The 16,209-nt window shown below is 45.2% G+C and overlaps 1 pseudogene; it reads right to left on the minus strand.

The window, feature by feature from the left end:
* Positions 1-1,278: 1,278 nt before the first annotated feature.
* The window catches only part of LOC138723114 (serine/threonine-protein kinase TNNI3K-like), a 76,910-nt pseudogene continuing 61,979 nt past the window's right edge, over positions 1,279-16,209 (minus strand).

A 16,209-nucleotide genomic window follows, 5' to 3' on the forward strand; every position in this document is an offset into this window, starting at 1 on the left:
AGGATTGTGAAAGTTATGGTGGGCATGGGAGATGTTAGTTGGGAAAGTCTACACTTTTCTAGTTCATCTGTGTCACACTGCAGGATGCCTCATCAAAGACCTCGGTTCAGGGATCATAGTTCTAAGAGACCAACATCCTGAAAAGTATCCGCAGAGTAACACGTGGCAGCACTGGTTTGCACCTGGCCAATACGACAGTTGTGTCTTTGAATCCAGGTAGGGAATAATATTACAGCAGGATTGCTTGCAGTTAGTTTTTTTTCTAATTTGAGAAAAGATTACAGAAAATAGCAGTACAATTAACTGTAATTGCTTCAAAGAGGAGAGTTTGAGTTCCCCCCAGCCCTTTTTATATTCTTTTTACTTTCTAGAGATCAGCTTTGCTGCTGCAAAGCCTGGTCATTTTCTCACAGCCCTTGGAGCTCAGCTTGTGCCTAATGGCCTCCTGCTGCAGGTTTGCTTTGAGTCAAAACCGCAGCTTTGCACTACGTTAAGACTGTCACATCTGTGATGCAATTCTACCTGTCTGCATTGAACATTTATGGACCAGGATTTAGTTTTGCATATTTTCCTTCTGGTTAAAAGTTTGGTTTGCAGTAACTGTGCTGCGCTTTTTTTTTGTGAGGAAATGACTGAATGAAAGCTTACACTCTTCAGGGAAAACAATCACTCAAACCAAAACAAGAAAGTGGATAAGAAAACACAAATGTCTGGAAGAATACAGTTAAAACAGCCATCCAAACATCTCTTTATTTTCAGCAAGCAGGAAAGCTTCCACAGATCAGGGCTCTGAAGAGCTGTAGCCATGGGCTGCTGTGCTGGGGAGCTGCCTGAGCCCGTGGTGCAGAAAATGAGACATGGGACACAACTGGGACTTCAGGGAACTCACAAAAGAAAGTCGAGCTATTCAGAAGCTGGGAGCAGGAACAGCTTTGCCTCCACAGCAGCCTGGATAGTGGTGGGGAGCAACAGGTTGCTCCTCTTCTTGATGTATCTGGGCTGGCAGCTGTCTGGCACCCACCAGTCAGGAGGTGCCGATAGCCCCACGCCTTCGTGCTGTCCAAGGTAGCAGCACCTTGCCTCAGAGCTCTGAAACTATAATAGATGCATTTTAATTTCATCTCATCATATTATTAATGCTCCAGATGTAAGTGCAGCATTCCTTGTGGACGTCCGCTTTGTTAAAGAACATATGCGCACCGCCAAAAAACCCCACACCCTCAAGCAGGAAAGCAGAGAAAGGTGCTAGAGCAGAAGATATAACAGATATATATTTGCCGTGAATGAATAAAGCTGTTCAGTTTAGGAACACTTGGTGTTACACAGGGTGCCCAGGAGCCAGGATTATTGAAGAGAACTGTTACTTCTGGTTGGTGGCAAGTCTCTCCGCAGGTGGAGGGCTGAGGCTTTCAGCTGCTTTCTTCAAAGCTGCCACTGCTGCTGCAGGAATGGAATCTCATGGTACTCATGGGATCTGACACGTAGCCTGCAAGATGCAGAGAGAAGTTTATGTGTGGCTCCACGTAACAGTGATTCCTCCTCACACTTTCCTGCACTGAGAATGTCAATGAAATAATGGGCACATAATTTTGAGATAAATAGGCACAGATCATGCTGATACCTTGTTACTGTCTGCAGATTTCCATCACCTGCTGAGAGAAAATTTCAATTGCAAGCAAATAGACCCTGTCCTTCATGCAGTGAACTCATAAGGACAAGTGCAAAGCAACTTTGGTGGCTGAAATAAAAACATGAAGCTCAATGTTTCAATAACACAGTGGAAGTTTGCCATTAAAAGAAATACCTTTATACCCTTTCAGCTAGAGCTTCAAAGAGCTCGAAATAAATAGTCTGATAAGTGTCCTTAAAATATTTTGAATCTTAACGCTACAAAACAGAAAGCAGCTGCTCTTGCCAGCGCTGTATTTGGAATGAGCTGCTCCAACAATGTCAAAGAAACCATTTTTCCCTTTACACAGTGTCATCAATCTCATGTTTCACATTTTACTGTACAAGCATTAAAAATCCACAAGCGCCAACTCAAATATCTTGATAACTGGACATTGTACAGAGATATTCAGATGCTTGGGAAACAAGAGAACAGAGAAGCTAGAACAGAAAAACTTTCTGGGTCACAAGGTGGGGCTGGAGAAGGGTTAGAAAACATTGGTAAGGCTCCTGCATGCCAAATTCCTGCTGCCAAACAGAAAAGACACATAGCCACACAAAATTAAGACTCTGGTAATTACAGCAGAACTGGCCATGGCATCCCTAAACTGTGATCAAGCAACCTTGGTTTATCTCCTAATCATGACACACTATGCTTTGAAGTGTGGCAGAAATCTCACGTATGTACTAGATGTCCCGTGCCTCAATGTTCTTGCCCATGCTGGATGTGCCCTGAATATTGGGAGGTGAAGGCAGCATGTGTCATCGCTGAAGCCAAAGCTATGGGGCAGCACTGTGTACATGAGGAACGACAGTCTGTGCCATCACAAGAGCAGGACATACGTTTGAGCTATGATGACAATACTTTGCACTGTGCCATGGTACATGGGTCACACTGGGTGGGAGACCATCCATTGCTCCCCTGCCACTTCCATTTGCCTTCCTGCTGCCACACGGTGGGGAACCTTCTCTTTAATACATGCTTTCATGTGTCCAGCCCCCTTGACCACATCCTGTGTGGATTTTTCCCCCCTTGCAGTGCCTGAGAGTTTCCTATCAGTCAGAATCAAGAGCGTGGGGATGCTTGGCTTCGATCCCAGGGTTCCTGTCTTCCCTGCCAAGGAAGACAGGTGCCCTTTCCCGGTGCCAAGAGGGATGATGCTGTGTTACGCCACAGCCTGGGATTGCCCTGTTGCACAACTACTCAGTGAGTACAGACACTTCCCTGCCTGCAGGACAGCCTCTGTGCCACAAGCCTTGCCAGGGCCTTCTCTGCAGCCAGGAAACTCTGGTAACTGTTGCAGCAGCATGATGAGCTCATCTGCCAGCATCTGAGAGGTGCAGTGAGCAAGGCGGAAAGTAAAGTAAAAATTAAACTCTGTGTTTACATCAGTCTTAGATTTTAGAGGATAAACAGTTTTCTTTGGGCAGCGTGCATCTGCCCTATGTGATTTCACTGCTTGCCTGGCACTGTTTTAACTCACGATTTGTGATGCTTCCCATGAAGAGCAGATGCTTTGCTTTCTCTGAAGTCATGGCTGTGTTTACTTGTGGAATTTCTATTTTCAGATACACTTAATGAAGAAAATTGTTTACTATCACGAAGGCTCTTGCAGAAACAGAAGCAGAGTGCTTAGGGGTCTTTTACTGAGAAAGAAATAAAGTGAATGTATTCTCTACTGTTTATGGACTGCAAGTGCAAACGAGGATAATGGAAAACATTGCGCAAAAAGCAAATAGAGGAAAAAAGATAAAAATGGACATGAATGGGGAAAGACAGCTGTGAAATCAGTTTATGTGGCATAAATAACGGGTGCAAATATTTGCAGTCATTAGATCAGGCACTCTCATAAAAAGGGGCTCAGAGTTTTGTCTTCTGGTGTGCTGCTCTGCATGGCACTGGCTTGATCACTCTAACAAGATCTCGAAGACTGGGATGTAGTCAGAGCAAGTGATGGCTGGGCGGCAGAGTACTGTCGTGGGCCTCCAAAGCAGCTGAGGCTGGTCTTGGCAACAAGGTATGGTGATTCAGCTGCTTCTTGAGTTATTAATACATATCCTAGAGACACTGTAGGACCCAACTTTGAGATGCATAAGCCTGCTTAAATGGAGTATGTGGCAAGGAGTGGCTTTTCATTCCTGCTGTGTTTAGCAGGCAGGATCTCCACTTTCCTCTGTACCAGTCTGCATTTTTCCATTGTTAGCTGAGTTAGCACAAGGCTCAGCTTGACCACCTCTTGGCTGTGATCAAGCTATGCTGCACCACAGGTCTGCTATCCTGACCTGGAACGTGGAAATCTGGCTGGGGCCACCTTCCTTCCCGTGGACATGCTTTGGTTCCCTTCTATGGAAACTATGATTCAAAGAACAGGTACATTTGAAAATACATCTCGAGGTTCCATGAGTGGAGTCTGAAATCACTTCTTAAATGCAGCCATGGAGAGTCTTTTCTCCACTTCATTCCCTTGTGTCCCTTTTAAATACAGACCTGAGGAACCCTCTCCAGTTTTGCCTGGATGGTCCTACTTTATGAGTTCACTAAATATTTCTGATTTGTTCTTGTTTTCTTCCTCCTCAAGATTTCTAGTTTCCGGGTACCTGATAAAAGTTGTGTCCCAAGGGAATCCACATACAGCAAATAATAACAAAATTTTTGTTCTTTTTTCAGCTTTGAATGTTGTTGCCTCACTACTTGTTATGACAGCAACGCTGATGTTAGTGTTGTACTCGGTAAATATTTGCATGACCGGGTTTTCTTTTTTTCCTCACCCAATGTGCTCAGTTTAGAGGAGGGGAGGGAGTGTAAGAGTCATGCTGAGGGCTGTGAAAAGTGGCAAAGATCACGAGCTTCTGAGATATGCCTCAGGCAGAACAGAATACTGTGTTTTCCTGGTGAGAAAACAGGTAGGAAAGTGTCAGAAAAGAGAGCAGGTGCCAGGAGTGGGGTCAGAAAGCCCCAGGGCAGGGGACAGCAACACCGTAGAGTCAATGGATCCATTCAACACAGTTGCCATTTGAACATGCATAAAAATGTCTGTGAGCATAAAGCATACAGAAGAAAACCCGATGTTTTCCTCGTGCATACTTAGCAAGTGTGCCTCACAGAAACAAACTTAACGTAGCATGGAACACCTCTGCTCTCAGCAGAGAGACCTTCCTGTTGGGCATTGACCAGCAGTGACTGTGGTGTATGCCTCTACTTAGGAGTCCATGTTGTCTGTCAGAACCCAGTCTCACTCCTTGGTACAGAAGATGTTGATACGGTGCTCTGTCATGTCAGCCTCATGGCTCCTGCCAGTTTTGTTTGCCTCCTTTTGTCATCACATCTCCAAGTCTGATATAAACATTTATGAAAACCCCTCTACCTAGCATTCAGAGCAGAAATGACTGGCACAAGCAGTGCCAAAGCCTTGATTCCTGCCTGCTCGCTGGTGCTTTTGTTAGAGTGTGTCAGAATTATGGAATCACAGAATCATTTAGGTTGGAAAAGGCCTTTAAGATCATTAAGTCCAACTGTAAACCTAACACTGGCATCTCCACCACTAAACCATGTCCCTAAGAGCCACATCAACACGTCACCTCCAGGGGTGGTGAATTTGGGTTTGCATCTGCTGTGTCCAGGTGTACTGCTGTGCTCTGGGATAGTGATCCCTCTAGCAATGGTTTCAGAAAACATCTCTTGGATTTTCACACTTGTACTGGGTGGGGGGAAGGAGATCTAGGATATCTGCGTGGCTCTGGGCAAATGGTGTTAGCACAGTCTGTGGTGCTGCCACCAGGCAAAGGTGATGATGTGTGCTGTGCTGTTGTTTGTTCAGCAAACACAGCAGCCTCTGTGACTAGCCCTGGTCACATGTCAGGGCTGAAATGCGGAGGTGACATGGCCCTGGAGCAGCTGAGGACATTCGGGCAAAGAGATCAGCTGGTACTGGCAGCAGGAGCAGCACCGTGGGACAGCAGCGGGAGGCTTTCCAAAAATCACATGCTCAGCAGGTGTAGTCCCACTGTAGTATTGTGGCCTGGAAGGTGAATGAGCTGGGGTCTGCTTCTGCTTCACGCCTTCAGATAAAGCCTGTAACACCCTGACAAGCACATACTGAAAGTGGCTTCATGCCAGCCACCAGGTCCTTCTAGGATGCATCAGCTGAGTCTGGTACAAGCAAAGATTGGCATGAAGGTTAGATTGAGAGTCTGCATTTACTCACCATTTTTGTCAATTGGTGGGTACTGGAAGTTTCTTCTCATATCATCCAAAGACGGACCCTGAGAAGGGTGTTGGCCAGTGCTGCAAATGAAATCGGAGGTGTCAGTTTAGATAAGACTGATAAAGGTCACATCTCCAGACCATGAGACCTTTTTCCACAGAATTGGAAGGAAAAGGCAGCAACATGAAATGTATCAACCTGATGCCCAGCCATTGGCATTTGCAGTAAACAAAAGCCAAGAAAAAGTTGTGAAGCGAGAACATGAATCGCATGCTTACATTTCATCCATTCTCAAAGTAGCTTCCCTCAAACACACTGTTTGGGGCTTCACAATTATCTGCACGTTACTATTTTAGAAGCGACTCTAGGCATCAATCTAGGATCATTGTAATTTATTTGGTGCATCAATGCTAACAGATTCCCACAAATTAGTTTCACTGGGAAAGAATAGTACTGAATTTTCTTCCCATCATTGACCAAAACCATTGTCCTGCCAACACATTGTTTATTCCTGATCCTAAGGAGCTATCACGTACAGGACTGCCCTCTGCCAGCCCTTCTCAGATTACTGATGGACCGAAACCAAGCACACACAAACCCAAGAAGCCCAAATTGTTCTTCTTTAGTCCTTAGTCCATTTATTTCCAATGAGCTGTTAAAAGGACAAGGCAATGGTTACAGTGATGCTGCCAACAGCACAGGGAAGCCGTGCAGCCCATAGAGGTGCTTCAGGACAGTTTTGATACGAAGGAGAGCTCAGATCTATCAGACCGTATCTGATACTTGAGTGGAGGACTGAAAAGGACCTTCTGGATTTAAGTACTTCATGAGAATAACAGCTCAGTGCTGTGCTTTAAAAAGAGGTTCTTTCCTTTGGCCTACCTTCGTGGAGTGTGCATGAGAAGGCTTTTAATTGAAAATACCACTTGCCACAGTTCTCAGGCTTTGACACTTTTCATGGTCCAAGTAGAAGGCACAGTACTAAATAGAACTTTATATCAACTTAATTAGATGCTGTGGATATATATAACTCCCCCAAAGGTCTGTTACCACTAGACTATCTAAACTTAATGCGTGTATTCATGGCTTCTGGCTTTTATTGAGGAGAGACTAAGGCAGTCTTTTCGTTGTCTGTCTGTGCAGGTTTGGGAGGATATAGGACTAGGTTTACTGAATTACACTACTGCAAAGTCACATACTATCAGCTTCACTTACTCTTCAAGTTTTTTTCGCTGGAAAAACTGATCAATCTAGCTTTTCAACCTGTAAAGTGAAGTCATGAAGTGGAAAGGGCAGTTCAGTGAATTGTCCATGCAGCAGAACATGAAACATTGATACCAGCTGACAACAGCAGGACACAGACTGGTTGTTTCAGGCTCTCTTGGGACACAATTATTACTCTACCACCGATGCAAGAGCTGGGAGGCACAGGATAGGTCTGTGCCACTGAATTTCCCAGCTTCTTTAAGACACATCTTTAAGAAGGATGGATGGATTCATGTTCCCTATAGAGATGCTGCTTGTCGATGCCTGGACAGACAGTATGACGTGTGGGAGGAGGCAGGAGAGCTGCCTGGCAGGCTGGAGATAGTTTAATGTGGATCAGGCATATCCTGAAGGAGCAGGCAAAGCTTCCTCCAGCTCAGCTGATGCCTCTGGAATATTGTTTCTACCCACCTTTCACTATCCCACCCACCTCCACAATGCTCCTGACTTCCCTCTCACTGGACCACTCACCTCTTTCCCTAATTCTTTCTGCTGTTACTCCTCTGCATTGCAGGGCTTCTCCACCACCCATCCACATATCCACTCCCCTGACCTCTTGCCCACCTTTCTGGAAATGGAAAGCCCTTTGAGGATTGACCTGCAATGGTATGGATCATGTATACATTTACTGTACCACTTGCATTATTGAAGGTCATCCATTATTAAGGACAAGAAGCACTTCTTCAGGCAGAGGAAAATAATAAGGTCTATTTTGTGAAAACACTATATAGTCAGAGACTGAAGCAATAAAACAGTGAATGACTGTCCTCTCGGATAGGCAGTCATCAGTCTGCTGTTTCACATGATAAAACAGTGGTACTGCATATAGAGCTCATACACAGTAGGACTTGACTGTCTGCTATTTTTATGTTACTCATAGTAAAAAATGAAAATTCTTAGCTGTTTTCTTGGCAGTCGGATGGCTCACACAGCATTCAGATAATCCAAATGCCATGTGCTACAGCAGTTACAGGAGAGGACAAGACTGCAGAAGTGCTTTTCTTCGCTGGCTCTGGCAGTGGATCAGCCCCAGGGTGTGTTTCTACTGCTAGCTTCCCATGCAGCCACATCCCCCAGCCGGCCACAATCCCTGCTGCAGGGGCTTTCTGTTGGTGGCACATGAGCTATGCAGTCTTGGGGAGGACTCTTTCTGTCCCTTTCCGAATCATGCTCTCCTTAGCCCTACCATGACTGGTACATACCTCTGTGACCAGACAGCATAAGCTCGTGCATTCAAGGCATATTCCAACTCAAACCGACTACGCAGTGCTGCAACGTGGCTACGGCCAGGACCTCCTCGTGCAACAAGACAGTCTGAAGATGAAGAGGGAGACAGAGAACCGCTGCTGTTGCTGGAAGCTGGAGACATTAACTAGATTTTTAAAAAAAGGCACTGTTATTACATAGAATTATAGAATGGTTTGAGTTGGAAGAGATTGAGAAGATCATCCAGTTCCAGCGTCACTGCCATGTCCAGGGACACCACCCATTAGATCAGGCTGCCCAAGGCCCCATCCAGCCTGGCCTTGAACACCTCCAGGGATGGGACAGCCACAGCTTCCCTGGGAACCTGTGCCAGCACCTCACCACTCTCAATGTGAAGAATTTCTTCTTAAAGTCTGTCTTCCCCCCTCCAAATTAAAGCCGTTCCCCCTCGGCCTATCACTACATGCCCTTGTAAAATGTCCCTCCCTATCTTTCTTGTATGTCTCCTTTAGGTACTGGAAGGCTATTATATGGTGTCTTCGGAGCCTTCTCTACTCGAGGCTGAACAACCCCAGTTCTCTCAGCCTGTCCTCATAGCAGAGGTGCTCCAGCCCTCTGATCATCTTTGAAGCCCTCCTCTGGACTTGTTCCAGCAGTTCCATATCCTTCTTATATTGGGGATTCCAGAACTAGACACAGTACTCCAAGTGGGGTCTCACAAGAGTGGAATAGAGGGCAGAATCACCTCCCTTGGCCTACTGGCCACACTTCTTTTGATGTGGCCCAGGATATGATTGGCCTTCTGGGCTGTGAGCGTGCATAGACACCTCATGTCGAGCTCCTCATTCAGTGTATACCTCTGAGTAGCTCCTGATGCTCCCAGCAACATCTCGTCCTTGCCTCCCATATAAACCTTATTGACTACATGCCTTATAAACATAATGCATTGGCTAATAATAGGACAAAGCAGCACAAGCAGCTTGCAGGCTCCAAAGCCACTGCTTTCCTCAGCTGCTGCTGCTCTCCTCACTTGTAGTCCCAGCCACACAGCACACACGCAGACACTGCAGTGTCTTACCTCAATATTGCACAGACATTCTTCTAGTTTGGTGACTACTTCTGAAAATTCTGGTCTTCCCTGTGAACACAACAGGAAAGGCACAGCTGTGTTAATAACAGAAGTGGGGCATATCTGCAGTGATTAAACTGACTCACAGGTAGGCGATGAGTCACAGCTCCCCTCCATTTCCCTTTCTCTGAATTTCATAGCATTGCCTTCAGTTTGCTCGGGAATCTGATGGGAATTGCAAGTTCAGTACTAGGCTACAAAACTAAAACGTGTGCATATAACAACTCTAACTGCATTTTTATTCTCTTCTGTAACAATTAGAATTTAGCTAATAATGAGTAGACCATGAGAATACAAAAATGCTAACAATAAATTATTGGCTCTACTTATACATCATATAATCTTCCTCTTTTCCCATGAAGAAGACTTTGAGCACAGCAAGAGCTATGAAGAGCAGTGGACAAGCTCCTGACCGACAGTTGCACTTACAACTGCCCTCCTCCTTCTCTTGTGGGTGTACTGGCATCGCTCCATGGGCACCGCTCTACGCGCTGTTCCCCCAGGTTGCTCAACCCATTCCCGGACATGTCTCCAACTCTGTGAGCTTTATGTGGCACAAGGGTTTGTGGAGGCCATGCTAGGGACAGGATCAGGTATCTGAGGGGAATAGTAAATAAATCTCCTTCTTACTATTTCTGGTCAATGTTCTGTTGCAGTTTAGAACACGGCCTTCCCAGGGAAATCTGGGCTTAATGAAAGCATTTCACACAATAGTATTTGACAGAGAGGTACTGTAAATAGCTTAATTAAATAACTGTTAAACAAGCTCCTCATTACCATTGCCACATCATCCTTAACAAAATTGCTCACAAGAGGTAGGCATATTTTAAGAGCTTTAGGACAAAGTCCTGCAGCCCTCACGTCTACAGGTGACAGCAAAGAGATAATATACACAAATAAGACTTCAGGTTTTAGCCCTCTGTGAGAAAGTATAGCAACACAATGGGTGTTAAATTCTTTTCTTTATCAAAATGATAAGAAAGAAAATAATCAGTCCATTTTAAGTTCCATAGACTTGTCCTTGTCTGCAGTTACACTGGAAAAGGAGAGAGGAAAGGATGTTTACTGGTGTCATCAGCAGTGTCCTGCATGATATATTCTCCCTGTGGTTGTGGCTGAAGGCAGTGAGACAGTCCACATTCCTCTGCTGCCCCGGCCAGCATATCTCTGGTGGAGCTGCAGTGTTGCTTCTTGTGTGTCCCTGCAGGCCAGCTGTGGTGGGCTGGCTGGTGAAGAAGAGCTGTGATGAGCTGGGCTGCAGAAACCCGGGGCACAGACCTCAGCCCATTCGTCCTAACTTTTCCTACTGGCCTTTCTGCGAAGGATGAGCTGTCAGAGAGGGGAATTTCACCAACATTTGACAGTCCCCTGGATGCTTCCCTTCTCAGCTGGTCTATAAAGCCTTCTGCTCTTCTGACTGCTTTAATCTTTCTGCTGCACAATGCCAACAGCCACATTGAAATGCTCCACTTGAAAAAGCCCCTTGGAAAGACACTGTTCCCACAAGAATCTCAGGCTCCAGGAAGCACCGCTCCAAGTAACTTATGCCTAGGGAAACACTGGGGAAAATTACCATGGCAAAACCCATCCTCTGAACAGAGTCCTTCACAGGAACAAGGAGTCCTCAGAGTTGGCCCTTCTTTAGCTGAGTGAAGACCAGTGGAAAGAAGGGAGATCTCACCAAGTGACTGGACAGAAACTCAGAAACTTTTTTTGTGAGATGATTTCAGTAGTTCCTTTTATAAAGAACTATGTTACAGAGCAGTATATGAGCACATTAGAGTATCCCTGAGCTCTAGTCTATAAAATATTCAAGAAATGCTGCATTTATTGCACGTGATAAGCTCTATCACCTTCAATGGAACTTGATCAGAGCCCATCAGAGCCCATGGAAGAACTGACTGTAACATAAGAGTTGTACTTAATAAAAGTAAAACAATGTTTATTTACTATATGGAACTAAGCCCCAGGTACTCTAAAGCTTACAAATGAAAACAGCTACTGCAAAACTCTGCATAAGAGACACTATCTAATTTTCTGGTTGTCAGTATGCCTTTGGAAGCAACTGCTGCCAAAAGTTTCTGGAAAGCAGATGTTCTAGTACCTGATAAATCATAAGAATGACATGACAGATGGGAGCTAGTTTTCAGTTGGGATGATCCTTGAATGAAATTAAAGGCAAAGAAAAGATACATTTTCACATTCGGAATCATTTCATAGACATCCAGTAAAATCCATGCAGATATGCTCCATTTTCTATCACTCTGTATTTTTTTTTTTTTTTCAGTTTTTACTGGGTCTCAGCAAGGATTCACAGGTCAGAAGGTTTGCTCAATTTAAAAAAATAGCATACGGTCCATCCTCTTGAATGGTATGCCCAGGAGCCATCACTGTGTTGAGGGTTATTATAGACACCAGAGAGCTAAGAGAGACGCTGAAAGAACTGATCATTAATCTCTTTGATGAATTTACATCAGTACTGCAGATTTGTGTTGGTGGTTTGGGTAGGCTGTTGGTTGCACAACAAACCTTCCATGATGAGAGGGTGATAACACTACTTTATTTTTCTCTATGCAGTGGCCCTCCAGAGACTATTCCAAGGCTCCCAAAAATAACTCAAAACCTTTGTTACCAAGAATGGTAGCAAAACACCTTTAATACAGATCATTTTAAAAAGTTTTAGCCCACATCCTGTGTAAAGTTCAATCCATCCACTGGCTGGTTGAACTATCAATTGCCTTATGATTCTGACACACAATTCTAAAACATTAGCAAGATTAAATGATGTTGGGCTGATACTGATGAGAAAGACGGTGCATTAGGATTCGGAAAAGATTTTTTTTCATTTGGGCTAAATGAGCTGTAGAAATGCTAACAAGAGACAGTGACTATATTCATTACATAGCGCTCACTTAAGTCAACATTTTAATATGACATCTTATTAATAAATTTAAACAGAATTCAAGTTACACGCTGATGATTATTAGCAGCTACTTTATAGCTACATGGAAAACAAATCAAACATCCCCACCTCCCACATTAGCTCATAAGTGCAAAGACAAGAGCATATTCAAGAATCCAGGAAACACTAATAACAACAAATAAATTAGCTACACCCTGTGCTGCAAATATACTTTATCCATTATTCACTGTTCTCACCTTGATATACGTACATGATGAGTAAGGAGCACAGTAAGGGGCAAAGCTCACCAAAAGTGGCAAATCATTCACCAAAGTCACACAAACCTCCCCCGTATGCTGTCTTGGTGGAACACCAAGCATGTGCTTTAGTTCACTAAACCAGGTAAGAAAGCTCTTGGGTATCCAGGACAAGGACAGGTTTAGGCACATAATCTGTCTTCCTAAGCTAGTCCAAACCGAAAAGGGACTCCAGGGCACAAATCCAGGACACTGTTTCTGGTAGGATATTCAAAGTCAGAGTACCTGGTTCAGTAATACAAAGCTTTAATATGAAACAAGGCCTCCCGTAACACCAGAAAACTACACAGGCTCCAAAATCTGCTCCCATTCATCAGAACAGAAGCTTCCACATTGTTCAGTTAAAACCTTGAATTCCAGAATAGTACCAATAAATCAACCGACTAGGCCAAAGTTTCCAAACCTGAAGTCTATCCCTGTAATGCATCTTCTAAAGCAGCTAACCCACTTTGTGGAACATTTTCCAAGCGAATTGAATTCCCGACCTCTGGAGTATGCTACTTGACTTTTCAGGCAGTTTGGAGCCATGTGCAAAAACAGTCATGCAACTGCTGCAGTGGCAGATTTAGAGATGGCTTCATAGAGCACACAGAACCTCTTGCCTGGCTGAGAAGCATGCCTGCTCAGGAGCATATAAAGGACCTTCCCATCTCTATAGTCACCTGTGTGAGAAATGCTTCATAGAGATGATATTCATCTGGCTGCTTTCTATTTTCTGTCACCAAGGAACACTGTCAATGCATGGAAGTTATGAACAAACCCCGAATTCTTGTGTTCCCAGGAGCTAGAGGAGCACAATGAGGCTCCCGTGATCCAAGAGGAGGTGGTCAGAGCTTTGCTAGCCCGACTGGACAGCTACAAGTCTATGGGGCCGGACGGGATTCACCCTAGGATACTGAAGGAGCTGGCGGATGTGCTGGCCAAACCCCTTTCCATCATCTTCCAACAGTCCTGGAAGACTGGGGAAGTCCCACTGGACTGGAGGCTGGCTGATGTTGTGCCCATCTACAAAAAGGGCCGCAGGGAGGACCCAGGAAACTATAGGCCTGTCAGTCTGACCTCAGTGCCAGGGAAAGTCATGGAGCAGGTGATCTTGAGTGCTCTCATGAGGCACATGCAAGAGAACCGGGTGATCAGGCCCAGTCAACATGGGTTCACAAAAGGCAGGTCTTGCCAGACTAACCTGATCGCCTTCTATGACAAAGTGACTCGGCTGCTGGATGAGGGAAAGGCTGTGGATGTGGTCTTCCTGGACTTCAGCAAAGCCTTTGACACAGTTTCTCACAGCATTCTGCTTGAGAAACTGTCAGCCTCTGGCCTGGACAGGCGCACACTCTCCTGGGTGGAAAACTGGTTGGCTGGCCGGGCCCAGAGAGTGGTGGGAAATGGTGTGAAATCCAGCTGGAGGCCAGTGACAAGTGGGGTCCCCCAGGGCTCAGTGCTGGGTCCAGCCCTGTTCAATGTCTTCATCAATGATCTGGATGAAGGCATCGAGTGCACCCTTAGCAAGTTTGCGGATGACACTAAGCTGGGTGGAAGTGTCGATCTGCTGGAGGGTCGGGAGGCTCTGCAAAGGGATCTGAACAGGCTGGACCACTGGGCTGAGTCCAATGGCATGAGGTTTAACAAGGCCAAATGCTGGGTCCTGCACTTGGGGCACAACAACCCTATGCAGTGCTACAGACTAAGAGAAGTCTGTCTAGAAAGCTGCCTGGAGGAGAGGGACCTGGGGGTGTTGGTTGACAACCGACTGAATATGAGCCAGCAGTGTGCCCAGGTGGCCAAGAAGGCCAATGGCATCTTGGCTTGTATCAGAAACAGCGTGACCAGCAGGTCCAGGGAGGTTATTCTCCCTCTGTACTCGGCACTGGTGAGACCGCTCCTCGAATCCTGTGTTCAGTTCTGGGCCCCTCACCATAAGAAGGATGTTGAGGCTCTGGAACGAGTCCAGAGAAGAGCAATAAAGCTGGTGAAGGGGCTGGAGAACAGGCCTTATGAGGAGCGGCTGAGAGAGCTGGGGTTGTTTAGCCTGGAGAAGAGGAGGCTGAGGGGAGACCTCATTGCTCTCTACAACTACCTGAAAGGACGTTGTAGAGAGGAGGGTGCTGGCCTCTTCTTCCAAGTGACAGGGGACAGGACAAGAGGGAATGGCCTTAAGCGCCGCCAGGGGAGGTTTAGGCTAGACGTTAGGAAAGAATTCTTTACAGAAAGGGTCATTGGGCACTGGAACAGGCTGCCCAGGGAGGTGGTTGAGTCACCTTCCCTGGAGGTGTTTAAGGCACGGGTGGACGAGGTGCTAAGGGGCATGGTTTAGTGATTGATGGGAATGGTTGGACTCGATGATCCGGTGGGTCTCTTCTAACCTGGTTATTCTGTGATTCTGTGATTCTTTGACTGCCAGAGCAGTAAGATTATTAGTGAGACAGCCTTGACTCATCTCAACTAGCACAAGTGCCCACATACATATCTATTGCTGCATTTTCATGTGCAAATAGACAGGTCTGTATCTAATCCACCCAGTCAGGAGATACAGCTGGCACATAACATCTAGAAATAGCTGGTTGTCAAACCTACTTTGGAAGCTTTGACCCTCAATATAAGGAAAGAGCTATATAGACCAGTTAGGAGAAAGTCACTGGTGTCCCTTACCTTGGATCATGTCAAGCACCATTAAACCTGTCTATGGCCCTGAAGGCTATCAGTGTGAGGATGATGGTGGTTGTGCAATCTTGCCTTAGTTAGTTCACGTTCTCTCTAAAGCAGACGTAGCAACAAACTGCAAAAGCCCACATCAAACAATCTTTCATTAACCACCATTTTTTAACAGCACAAGAGGACAGTTGTGCACTGTATTTGGTTAAATGCTGTTGCTATGGAGTTCATTGGCACAATCAGACTGACTTGTCTGGTCCTTACAAACTAGTCACAATTACAGCTCGTTAGAAAGGTGCTGCAGCAACAACTGCACTGCAATAACTCATTGTTAAACTGACTCCTGACCTGCAAACATGAGACAGTAATTGCAGCAGATGCAACACACATTTTTGATATTTGCAGTACAGTTGCTTTCTATCCTAAAGAAGAGTTAATTAATTGTAACACATATCTGAGGATTGTCTTTATCAGCACTAATCAGAGCTCCACATGAAAATTCCCAGGATATCAGCTAGGAAAGGAATATTCATTGTTCTTACTATTTAAAGACTCTGAAAATTGGATTCCATATCATGCAGTGGGAAAATCAGAATAGTAGGAAGACTCATAAAGAGTTTAGGGAGCTGGAATCAGAGAGGCCCATTTTAAGATCAGCGGTGACATTGCTGATGGGAATGAACCACTCTGAGCAATCTATGCATGTGGAATGCATACGTTATTGGCTCGTGCCTTGCCTGCCTTGAAGTTTTATTGCTTTCTTACTTCCCTAAGCAATGAAAAATGCATCCCAAACCAGCAGCAATAATAATAATAAGAAATGTAGTAATTTTGAAATATAATAGAACAGATGGCTTTCAGTTT

The sequence above is a fragment of the Phaenicophaeus curvirostris genome, chromosome 8 (genome assembly GCF_032191515.1).
Source record: "Phaenicophaeus curvirostris isolate KB17595 chromosome 8, BPBGC_Pcur_1.0, whole genome shotgun sequence".
Taxonomy (NCBI): Eukaryota; Metazoa; Chordata; class Aves; order Cuculiformes; family Cuculidae; genus Phaenicophaeus; species Phaenicophaeus curvirostris.